At 37.9% G+C, this 16240-nt stretch overlaps 1 non-coding gene across 1 annotated transcript; it reads left to right on the top strand.

The window, feature by feature from the left end:
• Nucleotides 1–15797: 15797 nt before the first annotated feature.
• On the top strand, nt 15798–15957 carry LOC114710509. The gene has a single exon (XR_003737066.1). It is a non-coding gene; the product is annotated as a U1 spliceosomal RNA (small nuclear RNA).
• Nucleotides 15958–16240: the final 283 nt, after the last annotated feature.

Genomic DNA, 16240 nt, shown 5'->3' on the forward strand with positions numbered 1-16240 from the left:
TTTTTTTCTTTGTTCAGTTTATTTACATGGAAATAAATCCACATATGCAAATTAAACAGATGGGAAGAGTGAGGAAAGTCTTTGACAAAAAGAAAGCAAGGAAGTACTACCCTGAAAATGAATTGCTAATGATTTGTAAGGGTATGAGAGGATTTTCAGCTCTAATAAGAGTAAACACAAACCTAGATGACTTTAAGAGAAAATGTTCCAGTTTTCATAGTGTCAAGAATTTAAATTCTTTACTCTATACTTCATTGGTTGGGCTGTAGGAAAATTGGCAGTTGGATACATGGGGTTGCAAATTGGTCCAACCATCTGGTAGAGAAATTGGCAGTGTTTGACTAAATTGGCTGTTTACCTTTCATCAGGCAACCCAACATCTATAAATGCACACTTGAAGCAGCCAGAAGTAAAACTTGGAAAGCAATGCCACCTGGGGTTCATAGAAACCCTTGACCTTCGCCTGAAACTTATGAGACAAACTGTCGAGATTCCCAGAAACAAAAGAGGGCAAGTGGGGCCCTGGAAACACTAGGGCAACCCACCAGGCTTGAGCCCAGGGCCACCACTGAGAATGTCAGGTCAAAGACTCAGAATAAGGACTCTTTAATAATCATCATCATCATCTGAGTCTGAGTCTGAGTCTTTTAAGACTTAGGATAAGACTCTTTACAGGCAAGCAGCTGGAAGATGGCGGCACTGTGTCTGGCATCTAGAAGTAGTCTACCCTGTATCTGGTGCTTCCTCTTAGGGGTTGCATGCAGATTTTTGTGAATACCATAACTAGCAAGACAATCAGCCTGTCTGTGGAGCCCACTGAACCACTGAGAACATCAAGACAAAGATTAAGCTCAGGGAATGCATGAAGGCATCTTGCCTACCCAGCAAACAGTGATATTTACGGGCTAGAAAATGACTAAGACCAGACCTGCTAGGCCTTTTCACAAGTGAGGCATTCCACTTCATCCCAATCAAAGCAAAGATGACATTTCTCTCCTTAGAGGAGAGAAAAAGCTTATAAAAGAAACTGGTAAAATAGCAAAAGTTCTTTTTGTCTCCTGAAAACACTTTGCCCCTAATGTTACAAATTGGAAAAATATTAATATTCCCTCAAGTCTTGCAAATATCAGTGTCTTATCAATGTCTCATCAACACTAGTTCACAAAATGTTTCCTGGTGACTTTATTAAGTAGTGATATGCTAACTTTAACAATATGTTCAATATACTGTAATAATAATATGCTGACCTTAAGTGCATAAGCATAATCATTTATAGTTCTATTGTTTCATTGTTCCTAAAAGGGATGTGACATCTCACATTGTGTAGCCCTCAGTAAGCATATTAATCCAGTCAGTTTTCATGCCTTCTGCTGTACAGAGGGAACCAATTTTCACTTGTTATTTTGGGGACTGAAATTCAGGATGTATAGAGAGGGCAAAGCCTGGGCCATACATAAGAAACCTCCAGCTGACGGCTTCCGGTAGCTGAGGTGAAGAGTCTAGAGCAGATTGTCTAGCTGTGTACATTAAGACAGACGTGCTTCCTGAAGGGTATAAAGATCTTAGCTTCTGAAGCTGGCCATTTGACATGGTACATAGTCCCTTTGCACACCTTCTTCTTGCTCAGACCCTGAATCTTACTCGGTTCATGCTAATGCCAATTCAAGTAAGTGCATCTTGCTCAATGCTGTTATCCTGCTGAGGCCAGAATTTGATGTTCTTGCTCCTGCTTTATTCCCATAATTGCTGGTTCAGTTGCTAGACCAAATTCCCTTCTAACTTTGCATCTGACATTGAGAACAGAAAACTGAATAAAACTCAGTGTACTATTTTTATGTAGTGAAGGTCCAATAAAACTTAATGGATTTGAATTGAATTCATATTTTCTGCGATTTCCTTATGGTTTCTGCTTCGCTATAGCTTTTAAGCATGCCTAGTTTGTGGTTGGGAGTCTCTTACTTTCAGTTTTAAAAATAGATGTTCTCACTAAATACTGTGTGGTACCAGGTTTCTTTCATCTGAACTACATGGTCTCAAAGCGATGTCAACGATTGTGGTGGCAATAGCCTTCAACAAATACAAGCAGCAATCCGAAATGAAATGTGAACCCCAAAGTAAGGTCTGTGCAACCAGCCAATTCCTCTCAGCAGGATTCATACTGGTGACTTGACATCGCTCTCTGACAAGCGGAGCTCGAAACAGCATTTTATACTCCTGCTATCTATCACATGTGCCAAGAGCCCAGGGACAGAAAGGGATGGGAGATGGAAGAAAAGGCTGTTCCTTCAGGAGAGCCTGCTAAGCCTGCCTCTTATGAAGACTGCTGAAGCATTCATCAGCCTGGTCTTGCTGCCTCTATTATTGGGAAATGATGGCAACTAGCTACTCTTTCTTATTTTCTGAGAAGTCAGAAAGTAGGAAATATGTAAGACAAGAATGCAGACTGTAGATGATCCCTTCTCTTCTTCTAGCCCTCCTGCCTGGTACTTATCAAAGGCATCTGTGTAGAGTTGTAATTTTAATTTTAAGTGCTGATATACACAAAGCTGGTTAACCAGATATGTCTGCCATCAGAAGTTTATTTATCTTAAAAAGAATAAAAAGTCTTATGTTGTTTTGTTGTTGTTGTTGTTGTTGTTGTTTGTCTGGTTGTATGTCTTTAAAACATAAGTAAAATTATCTGTAAGGTGGAAATCACCTCTGGTGATTGTGGACCCACATGTGCATTTTCTTTAAACTCAGCAGGACTCATTTATAAAATGCATAGCTTTTTAAAAGAATCAATTACACCACAGGTCAAAACAAGACTCTCAAATACAAGGATGATAGCATTTCTCACTCAAACATAAAAGAAATTAATCATGCAATGTGAATATTAAGTATGTAGAAAAATCTAAAAGTTTAGTGTCTCCTTTGAGAAAGCAGTATGGTACCACGCCTCTGTAAAAGACACACTACATTAGCTTGATCCACACTGGATGTTTACTTTTGACTGTTGCCTTCTCAAAATAAAATTCCCTAAGTCAAATAACGTGTGTGTGTGTGTGTGTGTGTGTGTGTGTGTGTGTGTGTGTGTGTCTATGTGTCTATGTGTGTGTGTCTGTATGTGAGTCTCTGTGTGTATCTGTCTCTCTGTGTAACTGTGTGTATGTGAGTTTGTGTGTGTGTGTGTCTGTGCATGTGTGTGTGTATCTCTGTGTGTGTGTCTGTATGTCTATGTATGTGTGTGTCTCTGTGTGTGTGTGCATAAAATAATGTCTGCTGTGATTTGTTCTCAATTTTGGCTTCATTTTAAAGTCACCAGGCTTCCACAGGGCTATTATATTTTCACCAAGGAAGTAATAAAGTGATTTCTACTGCTAGTGGTGATTCAGTTTCAGAGTATATCAATATTGCAACAGGGGGATTGCTAGGCCAGGAGTTTCTGACTCCATTGATTTGGGCAGGGACATGTATTTATATTTCTTACAATATATCCTGTAATGTGATGCCATTGGACTGTCTATCATTAGCTTTATACAGCAGTGCCTTCAAATTTGTTTGTAGCCAGAACCTAAAGATAACCTTTGATGCAGTGGTTTGAGTGTGGGGAACGATATTTTTTCATTTTTAACTGGCTCCCATGTGATGGAAATTGACCAAATTTTTTGAACAGGAAGTTCCAAATTCTTTGAAAGCTGAGATGTAAGGTATGAATTTACAGGTCAATGCCATGACATAAACACATCTGATCTGCCCCGCCCCCAACATAGCTCTTTTCTCAACCCCTCTGAAGCATCAACTCTTGTACAGGCCCTTTCTGGAGAAGTGTCAGGATTCCCTTTAAATTTCAGCTGCTACTGGATTTGCTGCTCAGTATAATCGTTGTGTTATTGTTCTTGCTACATTAAACATTTACTAGATTCAGGATAAAGCACTTTGTATTTCATGAATCTTCCGAACGATGCTTGTGTGAAGTTATGTTACCCTCAGTTTAAGAGGACACAGGGAAATGTTTCTTCAGTCTTCGGAAACTGGAGGTTTATGTTTCACCAGACTAAGATATTGGTGGTCACTTCTACTTAGAAGCAACCACCCTTCGCTGGCAAGTAGGAAATGCTAAGCTTCTCAACTCAGGAATCTTATGCCCTTGCTTTTGCCTTCCCTCCTAGGACTCCTGAGGCACAAAATCAAAAGTACTCAGAGGGCCTCAGTTAGACTATGGAAATGTCTGACAGTGGTATTCACACTTTTAGTCCTCAATCTGAGCATCTTTCATTTGCCATGGAGTACAGTTTCATAATTTAAGGACTGTTTTACATGGTTTGGTATGTGTGTTTGAGTGTATGTGTGGGGGTAGGCAGGTGTTTTGGGGAGGCCACAAAAGAGCTTCCAATGCCCTGAAACTGAAGTTACAGAGGTTGCTAGCTACCTGGTGTGGGTACTGGAAACCAGACTCTGGTCCTCTGAAAGAGCCAGGAACACTCTCAACCACTGAGCCTTCTCGTCAGCCCCAGGTTTATATTGTAAACTGTAACTTCATGTGCCGAATGCTCTGGCTCAGATTATCAATCAAAGAGTCATGAAGCCTATATAGGAGGGGCTTGCTATAGATCAAATAATTCCATTAAGTAACTTACAATTGCTGTATGAGTTAAATGCTCCAAAAGAAATCAATATTCATCTCTCACAGGCTGCAAGATTTGTCCTGGGGTAGGATGACAGAAGAGTAGTTAAAATAGGAGGGTAAAATGTGTAGAGGGAATTGGGGGAGATAGATTCCTATTAGCTGTTTGAAATGCAAAACATCCCTTTGTTGGTTGAGGATGACTCAGTAGGTGAGAGCCTTTGCTGCTCTTGCACAGAACTGGGAGCAACTTCCCAGAATCCACTGGTGACTCACAAGTACCTCTATTTTCAGCTTTGGGGAAATCTGATACCTCTGACCTCCCTGGCCACACCACACACTTATGTGCACAAATCTACACACACACACACACACACACACACACACACACACACACACACACAATCTCCCCAACCTTGTCCTAAAAATAAAATGAATTAATAAAAACATTTCAGTGTGGAAAAAAACTAGAAAAATATTCGGGCACTCTCCAGAAACTTAGGTTAAACCTCTGTGACTGTCCTTCAACAAGTGGGAGCCTGAGGGGGTAAAACTGTGTTGTATGGTGTTACTTCTGTTGCCAAAATTATTTGATAAGGGTTAATATTCTCTGCATTCATGATAGGGTTGCCAAGTTCAATTCATAGGTGTATTTCAAACAATTAACTATGTTGTAATATATGACTATATCTTGAAGTAATTGGGATACATTTATAGTAACCAAATTATAACTCATCTGAAATTCAAAACTCTCTTGGGGTCTTATATATTCATTTGATAAATATAGCAAACCTGTATGGGGGACTTTTCTGAATTTTCTTGCTGATGATTATCGGTGTGATATCTTATATCATCTATTGATCAACACATCTTAGAAATGCATCTCCTACATGCCTCTGTATGGAACACACACACTCATATTTTAGTTATGAGCATATCCTACTGATCTTGAATGTTCTAAATGATGGATCTACAATAGAAATCAGGCGGATGACTTTCCTTCTTTGTAAACATACTAATAGAGATTTGGTTCAACACACACCAAACAGGTAAGATTTTTCCTCTACCAACAGCCAGGGACAGTGCAAAAAACAGGTCACCTTACTTAATCCCAATAGAATTATTTTTATTACATACATACATTACTTCGAGATAATTCCTAGAGATAATAAGAAGTAAGTCTTATTAACCTCATTACTATTTCTGTTCAGACACTGAGGAAATTGAGGCTGAGGGAGGTTAACTAAGTTGCCTGTTGTAACATAGCAATTAAGCAGTTGAGCCAAGGGTCAATTCGCCTTGGACTCAGGAGCCAGAGTTTGTGTAGATGTCCTATCACACTCCCTAAGAAATGCAAGCCTAGCATGGCTGCCCATTACAGTTTGACAGGAATTCTGTTACTCTGTTTCCTTGCATTTTTGTCTTGCTTTACTACTTATAAGTGAAATGAATAATAAAAAACTTAGAGCCTCCCTTAAGAAGCAATTTTATGAAGTTATCATTATTTATTATTAATTTGTCATTTCAATGATGTGAAGTATCTTGTCAATGACTATTCCAATTATAAGAACATATAGACTCCTCCCCACATAGACACCCCCAAGGAGACAGATGTATGACTCCTAATCCTGATGTTTCCTTTTAATTCAGAGGGAAGTATTCCGACACTACTTTTCTTCATGTGAATAGACACACACATTAAAAAAAATTCTTTAAATGAATGTATCTTTATAGTGATGTTTGTAAGATAGATTGATGAAATTCTGGTCTTAGATCTCTACTATAAAGCCCCAAATTACGGCATCTAGTAATGAAAGCAGCAGAAGTCCAGCTTCTGGGTCTTTATGTTCTTTTTATTGTTTGTTGTGATGCTTTTTAACTTGGAACTGGGGCTGCTCTATTATAAATGTTGTATGACTTTTGAGGTTGTTTATTGTAAAGTGACAGCCTGTAATGCTGCTACATTACTGTAGTTTACCAAGCTTTAGATTTAAACATAATGCTAGAGCTCCCTGACTCCAACATTTAACTTGATTTATGGCTGTGGTGAAAAATATCAGTGCTCCAATAACTTAAGGTGATTTTGAAAATTAAGTAAAGAAGAAACTGTAACTACTAATCTAAACTTGCTTGGATATATTAACAATGCATTTCAACTGAGGGAAGTAAGCAAGCAATAATTTAATCTGTGACATGAAATAAATCCTGAACTGTTCTCTTGGGGAAGATATTTTCTAAATTAACACTAGTTTTTTTTTGTGTGTTACAATGAACAGCAATTAAATCCATTAGTGCAATCTGAGCTGTTTATTAAAACACGTTCCCTCCCATATCTGTTTTTAAAGAAATTCAGTTTTGAAAGGTAAATTAGGACAGGAAAAATATCTCCAGCCCAAAGAGCAACAGTGTTTGTTGATCGTATGACAGGTGGAACTTGCTAATGATTTACTGTATCGCAGGATGGCAGTGAGACACTGCAGCCATACCTGCTGACTCAGGGCAGACTCAGAACAGAAGCTCCAGTAGGTGTGAGTCCAGTCCTTACCACTGACCAGCCGGCTGAACATGTGGGCTCCCTCCCAAGGACAGACACACAGCCATCCGTCTCTAACAACTGAGCATTCCAAAACTCCTAAATAGAAAGGTCTCTCGATTCTCTAAGTTTGAAATCACATCCTCAGCATTTTGTATTAGACAGGACAGGCAGGCACGTTATCCATATTATATTAATCTCTGAAATGCATTGCCCAAGGAGGAGACATGAAAGAGAACCGATTATCTCTACTGAAGGCATTATCACTTGAAAAGAAGAAAGGAAAAAAGATACAAAGGTTTAAAAAACGACACACCCTGCATTTATAAACTAGCAGGAACCAGCTTCTCCCAGGCTGCTACACACAGCACCGCACAGGTATTTTTGCTGCATCTGTTACATAAATGTTCTCCTTGAGATCTCAGAATTATGAAAAATATGTTCCTTTGGCATTTGGAAGGCAAGAATTTTGTGGTCTTTTCAAAATAGGAAGGAATTGAGTTTCCTGGCTTGTCCGTTGTACACAGGAGGATACTTAAGCTTGCCATTTCTTAAGATACATATCAATAGTCCAGTGTTCTTCAGTTTTATTTTGTTTTATAATTAATTTATTTTTGTGTGTGATGTGTATGTGTCTTTGTATGTCTGTGTGTATGGTGTGTATATGATGTATGTGACATGTATCCATGTGTATGTGTGTGTGCATATATGGAGGTCAGAAGATACCTTGGGTTTCTGTCTTCCCCCTCGTTCCTGAGGCCAGGTCTCCTGCTGGTCTCCTCCCTCTGGTGCAGCTGGTCCATCAGCTTGGGTTTCTTCTCTTTCTGCTTTGCACTGTCTGAGGAGTTGTGGAGAGACAGCCACGTACCAGTGCACCAGGCTGTGGCATGGGTTCCAGGAACCTTGACTCAAGTTCTCAGGCTAACACAGCAAATGCTTCTACCCACAAAGCCATCTTTGTGTGCTTATGTCCAGCATTTTAGAAGTTAAATTTTGAGGCACATTTGGAGAGATTATGTTTTAAAGATGTATTTGGAAGTCTTTGATCAAAGACAGAAATTTACTAAAGAAGTAGCCAGTGAGTTCCACTTGGGATATAAGGGGTGAGACAGAGAGAGACAAGGATAAAAACGGATGTATTAGCAGATTCTCAGGCCCCATCCCTGACCTATTGACCTCAGGTCTGAGAAAGCAGCCATGGAGGAGGAATGTTCAATACTTCTCCAGGTGTCATGATGCAACTAAGAACAAACTTCTTTACTAAATTTCAAATTTAATCTTGGGGAAGTATTCAGTTTTCGCTTATGCATAAACAAACATACATAGGCTTCATTTAAGATGGTAAGCCTCACCATCTTATCATGTAAAGCAAACGCTGTAAGGATGGGCAAAAGAGGGGTAATTATTAACAGGGAGGTGATGTCATGGTCCAGAACAGCATTTGAAAAGATACAAAGAATAAGATTACTTAAAAAGCATTTAAAAGTAAATTTTCTCATTATATGCTATTAAGTAAGTGGGATATGAAATAGAAAGTATGATCATTTTAAACACACCCACACCCACACCCCCTACACACACGAGGATGCCTATGCAAAGGCTCTTATTTGTAATTAGATGACTGAAAATATCTGAAAAGAAGCAAACCTAGAATTATCTTTATTTGTTAAGATTATAATTAGTTGTAATTCCTATGTTCTGTTTTTTTTTTTTGTATACTTATCACTCCCATCACCTTTGAACCAAATCAACATTTACCTTCTATAACATTCTGTAATATATACAATTCAGACAGAATCTCTAAGAGAAGTTAGTTTAGGAACCCATTTACATCATCAGAATTCTTAAGTATCTGTGAATGGGCCCTGAATTTATTTGCAAATTAACTCACCTGAAAAATTCAAAGCATTCTAAAAGCTGTCTAGCCCCAGAGACTGAGCTATAAGCATTCTGGTTTATGGCCTGTGCTTTAAAATTTTTAGATAATCCTCAAAGGATTTTAATCTGGAGAATAGTTTAGGGCCAATAGTCTACATTTTTTAAATTATTCATTTTCAGTTAGTAGAATTAGGGTTATCGGATTATGGTCACAGCAATGATGATCAGCTGGAGAGGTTTGACGCTCCCCAAATTTTTGGATCCTCATTTCATTTCTAATGAACAAGACCCATTTAATCACATCATCATTAAGTGCAAGGAGATACATTTAGCATCAGTGTACACAGATACCGGGTGGGTGGTACCTTGGGACAGATTTCATGGTTGTGAATACTCAGATAGGACTATTTTATGGTACCTAAACAAGGATTAAACATATCTTGCTGCACATTTCAGAATCTAGGTATTTGTGTCTAACTTGGATAACATCTCCCTATATATCTGTGACATGTACTGCTCCCTAGATGAACCAGAAATACTGGACATTGCTTACTCATACCTGAGTGAAATCAACTCTGTGAATGCACAGACTTCAACAAAACATCCCTCAGCAATCACCCGATGAAATCATGTCCACCTTACCACCACCAGTGATATCTCAATGATGATTTTTTTCATCTGTTACTGAATGTAGACTAACAAGCTCAAATAAACAGGCAAAGTTTATAATTATTAGGTCTGTGCTGCCTAGTTGTTTTTATATGATGAGGTTTTCCATGCATACATCATAAATAGCATCATTTTATGTATTTATTATCCTAATGTGTATCTAATTTTAATTTAAAGCCAGAAGTTTTAAAATTACCTGTAACCTTCTGAGAATTTGACAATTTTACTTTATTTACATCATTTTACCCCTTCCTCTTCCAGCTTCCACTCCTTTTCATGACTCTCCTCTCTCTCTAAACTCAAGGACCTTTCTTCTTTAATTATTATTGACAAATACATATGTTTACACATTCCTCTATATTATACATATTTCTAAGTAAGCTTATAAAATTGTTTCACTGTGGCTTTTTTCTAACATCTGTGGGGTTATTTAGTTCTCATTCCTTCTTCTCCCACGGTATAAACTCCTCTCTTTTCCCTAGTTAAGACCCCCACCACACACACCCTGGGTTTCCCATTTCCCTCTTCATAGCTCCATGCTCTTCTCTCTGCAGCTCCTTCTCCTCCTCTCCTCTACTGTCCCTTTCTACTTTACCTGACTTCTGTGGTTACTTCAGATGCATACCGAAATCTAAAGACTCAGAGATAGTGCCACAAATAAATGAGAACATGTGGGTCTTTCCAGGTCTCGGTTATCTCACTCAGTATAATATTGTCCATTTTCATCCACTTACCTGCAAATTTAAAAACTCATTATTTTCCTTTTCCTATTATTAATTTAAAAGAATGCTGCCATTCTTTTTTTTTATTTTTATATGTCTTCTCTTAGTCACTTTGAGAGTTCATCATGACAGTGAAAGCAAAAATCTAAAGAGTAGTCGATTAAGACCATTAAATGTCAACTTGCCTTTGACATTATTATATGGAAATAATTGTAAGGATAGTAACATAAAAGTTTATAAAATTAATGAAGATTTCAGTTGGGACAGAAGCATGATTCAAAAGCAAACCCTCACTGACTGCTGCAACACTTATTTTTCTTAAAAACAACCAATATCTTTATCATTATTTTTCATACATATTCTTTAACTTTGTTTCCAGTGTAGGGAAAGATTAGATATCATTTATTGAAGTACGGACTGAAATAATTGCAAAGCTTAACAACTGCATTGGTTAAGATGAGGCTAGCTTCTGGAGTGAGTATTTGACATTTCAGTTATTAAGGTCTCCACTGCTACTATCATTACCATGATAGTTACACGAAGGTGTTCTTGGTTTAATACCTCCTTTGGGCAGCTATAGTCTGGGGAAGGATTTACAGGTCCAGGGTCCCTGCAATTTGTAGCACAGAGCCATCAAGCTTACTATGAATCTGTCTCTATTCTAGTCATCCAGAAGAATCACAAAGAGACTTATACAGGTCATGCCTCAAGTGAGTGACATCTGGCCAGAGGTCAGCTGCAAGTTCCCAACTGCAAGGGAAACTGGGAAATTGAATTTAGATGTTTCCAGGTAAGGGGATGAGGTTGTCAGTAGGCATCACTGACCATATTTCTGATCTTACTTCATTTACTAAGGCTGAACTACCTCATCTCTTTATTTCTGCTTTTGAGTTAAAGTTCATCCAAACAGTACTTTTTGGAGTACAGCATTTTAACATTACATTTGCTGATGGATCAATATTATATAGTACATACAACTTGGCATTATTAGAAAATGTTATCAGGGACTTCAAAATTATTAAGGTTTTATGTGAAACAGGTCTTTTAATTGTCATGCAACAGAACAAACTTTAGCTCACTTAAGAATTTCTCCTGAGCCGTAGTGCGCACGCTTTAATCCAGCACTCGGAGGCAGAGCAGCGATTCTGTAGTCGAGGCAGCTGGCTACAATGAGCTCAGAAAGGCAAAACTACACAGAGAAACTGTTGAAAAAAAAAAAAAAAAAAAAAAAAAAAAAAAAATTTCTCCTGTAAGCTACCAGAGCATTATGAGGAAAATTTGCCACAATGTCTGCTTTTATCTAATTCTACCATCAATTACAAGAGTAAATAAAATGTATTATTGGACTTTTAAACACTTGTTTCCAAGTGTGATTGCTGAGAATGTAGCATGGTGGCATAAAGCCTAACTTCAGAGTTTGATCAGTTGATTTTTAACATTTTTATTAAGGTATAAGAAATAGATGAATTCTGCACATAGTTTAACATACACCATCAATGAGTTTGAGCATATGCATATATTTGTGCAATTTTCATCATGATCAGGGTATAAACGTGTTCACCACTATCATTCAATAACAGCTTTTGTATTTGTTTTGAATATACTGCTGAAGGAAGAATTATTCAGGGCTGGTGGGTAGCTGAGTTGGTAAAGTGCTTGCTTCATGAACACAAGGACCTGAGTTATGTTCCCAGAACCAACTTAGAGATGGCAGGTATGTTCACATGTGCCTATAATAGGCCAGTACTGGGGAGGTGGACACAAAGGAATCTTTGGAAATTACTAGCAAGGCAGTATAAGCTAATGAGGGAGTGTTGGGTCAAGGAGAGACCTTGTCCCAAAGAAGATGGATGGTCTTCTTGTGAATGACATATGCACTCATAAAGCATTCAAGTACCTGTGTACATGTAAACATGTACACACACAAACAAGAAAGTAACTGAACATAATGACATACAGATTTGCTTCAGAAAGAAAGGCAACTGTTCATCATGTGTTGACCACTGCTGGTGCTGATTATTTGAACCTGTGAAAAACACACATAAATGCATCTAAGACATAACAAAATGACGATATCCTTGTAAATCTGAGTTTAAAACTAAATTATTTTATGAAACAAAGGACATTTATACTTTTATTAGGGTATGTTAGCTTGAGAATCAGCTTCTATGTCTCTGTACTAGGATTTCAGAGAAGACTTATACCAGGCATAATATGGTTAACTGTATAAAGAAGAGCAAAATCCAGACTATTTTGATTATTTTGTATCTATAATAGCATGGACTGTAAATTCTACTGCTTGTCAGGGAGAATGTTTGCCCACAGACGTAAGATCTGGAAGATGCTATTTACCCTATTTTTGGAACAATGGGGAAATGATGAACAGCCTCAGTCTTTTAAAAAGATAAATTTAAGGGAACTTTGCAATCTGTCAATTAAAGTTAAAACTCTGAATACAGTGAATCCAAAACTTCAAGGACCAAGCACATTGTCATGTCTCTTAAACCATAGTTCAATAACTGAGAGCTAGTGCTCACTCTGAGAAGAGTGAATCGGTACTAAAAATATCTCTTTCTTTCTGACTTAGTGCTGCATGTGCTCTAAGAAAAGATTTCTGGAAACAATTTTAAGAAAATATGAAAACTTACATCTAGAGTTTCCACACAAAAAATTAATGTGGAATATTCTTGATGTAAAAGCTGAATGTCCCACTCAGCAAAGAGAAGTAGCTGTCCTTAGAATCCCATCCTTACCTTGATATATCTCCCCAAGAAATATTTGGAACTCGAGAAGATCAGGATACTGATTAGGAGAAAATCTCTCTAGAGGAATTGGGGCTCAGAGGAGGAACTTTCTCCCCCTAGAAGTCAAGCACCCGTCCTTTTACACACTTATGAAGATGGTTTCTCTTCTCTCTAACGTGAACACAAATGCTTGTGGTTGATATTGAACGTGCTCTCGCTTCTCACTGCACAAAGAAACACGTGTGCATAGAGCCACACTACACAGAACTTCAAGGTCAGAGAGGATGTCTCAAATCTAAGTGTCAAAAGGTGACACCAATTCCCCCATTTTTCACTTTCGTGTAATTCATTGAAAATATTTTTGGAACATTACAGACAAGCATGGGGGTACAGTGTGCATGATAAAACTACACCATGATACTGATGTTGTATTTTACCATGATATTGTCAATCCAAGGGGAATTAAAACACATAAAAAGTGATACTTTTGTTGTTGGAAAGAAATGAATGTCTCCTCACCTTTCATGCTAGCTTTCTGTGAGGATACCACTGTCCTCCCTCAGGAATAATTCTATCTTTGACAAGGAAATATTAGTTATTATTCCTATGTTTGTTCTAGCAATTGCAAAACTATATAACCTGAAATATTAATGTTATAATAAGATAACAGTTATGGGTAGAAAAACTATGAGAGGAAAAGTGCATCCCATATTGTACATGATGATATTGGCATTCATGAGAGGAAATCTACTGACTCTAGGCTGCTTCCAAAGTCATATCAGGGCAGGTTAGTGGACACTTAGACTCACTATCTTATGAAATACCAAAATCTATTTTAAAGGCTATAACAACAAACTGTATACTGTAGATGTATGGTTTGGAAATTAGATACATATTAAATGCAGACTAAATGACAGCTAGTAAGGCAACTCTTATGATACTTATTAGCTTATGTAGGTCCTTAATATAATGACTTTCTCTTGAATACCAATCGCTGATTTTCTGAACCCCCATAACCATAAAAAAAACATTGTAAATGTTGATAGGACTTAGGGGGTTCATGGTCCATTCATTGATTGATGGCAGTTCCTTAGTAAATAAAGCAATAGGCATACTCTGTTAGAAACTGAGTGAGCTACTCAGCCCTAAACAGCATTTGATAGGAGACTTTTTCAACCCTGGTTATCCCTGTGCATGTGTTGTTTACTATTGTGATGATTAAAACAATGACCCCTGAAAGTACCTTCTCTAAACCTTGGAACTTGTGAATATGTTGTATTAAGTGAAAAGGGAATTTATCATTATATTTAGGTAAAGACCTTGAGATGAACAAGGAAGCAGATTATTGTTGGTCGTTGGGTCAGTTCAATATGTTCATAGGGTTCTAATAAGGGAAAATGGGGGGCACACAAGTCAGAATGGGACAGTGATGCAGAAGAACATCAGTGTTTAGAGAGATGCACTTTGAAGGTAGACCAGAAAGCCATGATCCATGTAATGCAGGTAAAACTGTTAAAAATAAAATGTTCTCCCCAAGAAGTCCCACTTCAAATACCTGTCGACCTAGAACATAATTTTAACCCCATAGAAGCTGCTTCAGCCTTTCCCCCTAGAGAACTGACTGAAAAGTAAATTTATGTTCTTTTAAGGAATTAAATTGGTGGCATATTGTTAAACAACATTATGAAATCAGCAACTAGCTCTATCATGTGGATGGTTGACCTACTCCAGTTTTTCATGTGTAACAAGTGTCCCCCATTCCTGTTCTGACCAAGATCTAGGGAAGTCCAGCTCTCTTGTTAAGCAGACCTGTACTTAGACTCTTCTGTGCTCTTTAATTCCAGTTTTTCTGCCTAATTCCTGAAGTCTAGTTGTACATGTGTTCTGATAAGTAAATGCTCAATGGTATTTGCACATTAAACCTTAATGATATCCCTAAAATCCTCCTAGAAAGACAAATTCTATCATAAATTTTATATCTGAGCTCTTTTTGTACCTATCTTCTTTTTATAGAAACTGACCAGAGGTTATGATCCTATTTTTTAATGAAATATGCCTTCAATATGTACCATGAAGAATGTGTGATATTGAATTTCCTGTAGTAGGAAGCATAGATGAGGATGTATTTATAGCCTTGTTAATATGGAGTAAGGGTTATCTTAGCAAACTTGAGCTGCTTAAACCCTGCATATCGCAAGAGTTTTCAATACTGGCCATATATTTGAAAGATGGCTTTCAAATTTCTAAATAGCCTGAAGATGTGTCTCCATATACTTTAGGTATGGGATCAACTCAGGTAGCTAAATGGAAATGCTGTTGATGATAAATGCTGTTTTGTTCACCTGGAGTCCTGGGCTATCATCTTTACCTCTGATACTGAGTACTTAAGACCAACATTCAGGTGCTCTATGCTTGAAATTACCTGAAATAAAATACTGAGCCTTCAATGAACATTCTTGATTAGTAACTCTTGCCAACTGTTATTACACATTGTTGCTGAGAAAATGAAGCATTCTACCTGTGATTATCCTGGGAGAAGACAAATATCTTGGGTGGAGAGACAGATCAGTGGATACAATGCTTGTCATGCAAGTAGCAGGAACTGAATTTGATTATCCAGAACTCATGTAAAATCTGGGTGTTTCATACTAACCTAGCAGTGGAGATACAATGATCATGAAGGTGGCTTTCCCAAGGAGAGTCTTATCCACTAGACTCTGAATGTGCTGACCCCTGTGATTTCCCCAAGTGCAGGAAACTCAACTGCATAATTTGTAGTAGTGAGAGAGCATTTGTGCTCTCTCCTAGGGGTGGGGGGCTGTTGTTCATGCACTTGTAATCCAAACCCTCCTACTGCAAGACTGGAGTTGGAAACACGACAGCAACTGGACAGGAATCTACAGAAATGTGCATTAAAAGAGACCTTTCCTCAAATGAGATGAAAGTGAGGACCATCATTCAAGGTTGTCCTCTGACCTCTACACATGTGCCATGGTATTCATGCACCCAGGTTTACATTCATCAGCATGCACATACATACACACACACACACACACACACACACACACACACACACACACACACTAAA

Source organism: Peromyscus leucopus, chromosome 8a, assembly GCF_004664715.2.
Source record: "Peromyscus leucopus breed LL Stock chromosome 8a, UCI_PerLeu_2.1, whole genome shotgun sequence".
In the NCBI taxonomy this organism is placed as follows: domain Eukaryota; kingdom Metazoa; phylum Chordata; class Mammalia; order Rodentia; family Cricetidae; genus Peromyscus; species Peromyscus leucopus.